The following is a 3,419-nucleotide window of genomic DNA, read 5'->3' as shown; positions in this document are numbered from 1 at the left end:
CACAATACTAGCAAACAGGATCCAACAACACATTAAAGGGATCGTACACCATGATCAAGGGGGATTTATCCCAGGGATGCAAGGATTCTGCAATATACACATATCAATCAATGTGATACACCATATTAACAAAGTGAAGAATAAAAACCATATGATCATCTCAATAGATGCAGAAAAAGCTTTTGACAAAATTCAATGCCTGTTTGTAATAAAAATTCTCCAGTAAGTGGGTATAGAGGGAACCTAACTCAACATAAGAAAGGCCATATATGACAAACCCACAGCCAACATCATTCTCAATGGTGAAAAACTGAAGTATTTCCTCTAATATCAGGAACAAGACAAGGATGTCCACTCTCGCCGCTAGTATTCAACATAGTTTTGGAAGTCCTAGCCACATCATTAAGAGAAGAAAAAGTAATAAAAGGAATCCAAATTGGAAAAGAAGAAGTAAAACTGATACTGTTTGCAGATGACATGACACTATACATAGAGAATCCTAAAGACTCTACCAGAAAACTACTAGAGCTAATCAATAAATTTAGTAAAGTTGCAGGATATAAAATTAATGCACAGAAATCCCTTGCATTCCTATACACTAACAACGAAAGATCAGAAAGAGAAATTATGGAAACAATCCCATTCGCCAATGCAACAAAAAGAATAAAATACCTAGGAATAAACCTACCTAAGGAGGTAAAAGACCTGTACTCAGAAAAGTATTAGACACTGATGAAAGAAATCAAAGATGACACAAACAGATGGAGAGATATACCATGTTCTTGGATTGGAAGAATCAATATTGTCAAAATGTCTGTACTACCCAAAGCAATCTACAGATTCAATGCAATCTCTATCGAATAACCAATGGCATTTTTTACAGAACTAGAACAAAAAATCTTAAAATTTGTATGGAGACACAAAAGACCCCTAATAGCCAAAGCAATCTTGAGGGAAAAAAACGGAGTTGGAAGACTCAGGCTCCCTGACTTCAGACTATACTACAAAGCTACAGTAATCAAGACAGTATGGTACTGACACAAAAACAGAAATATAGATCAATGAAACAGGATAGAAAGTCCAGAGTTAAACCCATGCACCTATGGTCAACTAATCTATGACAAAGGAGGCAAGGATATACAATGGAGAAAAGACAGTCTCTTCAATACGTGGTACTTGGAAAACTGGACAGCTACATGTAAAAGAATGAAATTAGAACACTCTATAACACCATACACAAAAATAAACTCAAAATGGATTAATGACCTACATGTAAGACTGGACAGTATAAAACTCTTAGAGGAAAACATAGGAAGAACACTCTTTGACATAAATCACAGCAAGAATTTTTTGGACCCACCTCCTAGGGTAATGGAAATAAAAACAAAAATAAACAAATGGGACCTAATGAAACTTAAAAGCTTTTCCACAGCAAAGGAAACTATAAACAAGATGAAAAGACAACCCTCAGAATGGGAGAAAAAATTTGCAAATGAATCAACGGACAAAGGATTAATCTCCAAAATATATAAACAGCTCAGGCAGCTCAATATTAAAAAAACAAACAACCTAATAAAAAAATGGGCAGAGACCTAAATAGACATCTCTCCAAAGAAGACATACAGATGGCCAAGAGGCACAGGGAAAGCTGTTCAACATCACTAATCATTAGAGACATGCAAATCAAAACCATAATGAGGTATCATCTCACACCGGTTAGCATGGGCATCATCAGAAAATCTAGAAACAATAAATGCTGGAGAGGGTGTGGAGAAAAGGGAACCCTCTTGTACTGTTGGTGGGAATGTAAATTGATACAGCCACTATGGAGAACAGTATGGAGGTTCCTTAAAAAACTAAAAATAGAACTACCATATGACCCAACAATCCCACTACTGGGCATATACCCAGAGAAAACCATAATTCAAAAAGATACATGCACCCCAATGTTCATTGCAGCACTATTTACAACAGTCAGCACATGGAAGCAACCTAAATACCCATCGACAGATGAATGCAGAAAGAAGATGTGGTACATATATACAATGGAATATTACTCAGCCATAAAAAGGAATGAAATTGGATCATTTGTAGAGACATGGATGGACTTAGAGACTGTCATACATAGTGAAGTAAGTCAGAAAGAGAAAAAAATTGTATATTAACACATATATGTGGAATCTAGAAAAATGATGCAGATGAACTGGTTTGCAAGGCAGAAATAGAGCCACAGATGTACAGAACAAATGTATGGACACCAAGGGGGGGAAGTGGCAGGGGGGGAAGTGGCGGGGGGGGGGGTGGGATGAATTGGCAGATTGGGATTGACATATATACACTAATATGTATAAAATAGATAACTAATAAGAACCTACTGTATAAAAATAAATAAAATAAAATGCAGAAAAACCCCAGACCCTTTGTATATATGAAAAAACATTTAGTTTATAATAGGAAAAAAAGGAAATAAGAGCCACACAGATTGGAAATAAGAAGTAAAATTATCTTTGTTTGCAGATGACATGATCCTATATAGAGTAAAATTCCAGAGAATCAACCAAAAAGGCTATTAGAATTTGTAAATAAGTTTAGCAAGGTCACAAGATAGAGGGTCAATTTACAAAAAAAATTATTTCTTATATACTAGCAAAAAACAATTATAAGTTGAAATGTGAAAAATGATGTTATAAACTATAGAATCAAAAACATAAAGTACTTAGGAGTGCATTTAATATTTCAAGACCTATACATTGAAAACTATTAAGTATTGCTGAGAACAGTTCTTAAGATCTAAATAAATGAAGCGATATACCATGTTTATCATAGGAAAATCAATATTAAGATGTGAATTCTTGCCAAATTTATCTATAAGTTTATTATAATTTCTATCAAAATCATAACAGAGTTTTGAAAAGCTAAAATTGACAAGGAGATTCTAAATTTTATACAGAAATTCCAAAGACCTACAAGAGCCAAAAAAAAGTTCAAAAGAGCATTGGAAGTCTCACACTACCTGATTTCAAGACTAATTATAAAACTATAGCAACCAAGACATGGTGGTATTGGCTTAAAGATGGACATATAGATCAATAGAACAGAACAGAGTCTAGAAATAGCCTTAACCACATTTGGTCAATTGTCTTTGACAAAGATGGAAAAAGGATGGATTTTCAACAAATGGTGCTTGAACAACTGGACACCCATATGTGAAAGAAAGTAAACAAGAGAGGGAGAAAAAATGAACCTCTGCCCCTATCTCACACCATATCCAAAAATTAATTTGAAAAGACCATAGACCTAAATGTAATAGCTAAAAATACAAAATTTCTCTTTAAAAAAATTGGAAAAAAATCTTTGTGACTTTGAGTTAGGCAAAGTTTGCTTAGATAGAACATAAACAGCACAAACCATAAAAGTAA

This window comes from Balaenoptera ricei, chromosome 6 (assembly GCF_028023285.1).
Source record: "Balaenoptera ricei isolate mBalRic1 chromosome 6, mBalRic1.hap2, whole genome shotgun sequence".
Taxonomy (NCBI): Eukaryota; Metazoa; Chordata; class Mammalia; order Artiodactyla; family Balaenopteridae; genus Balaenoptera; species Balaenoptera ricei.
Note: the sequence above shows the minus strand (reverse complement) of the source record.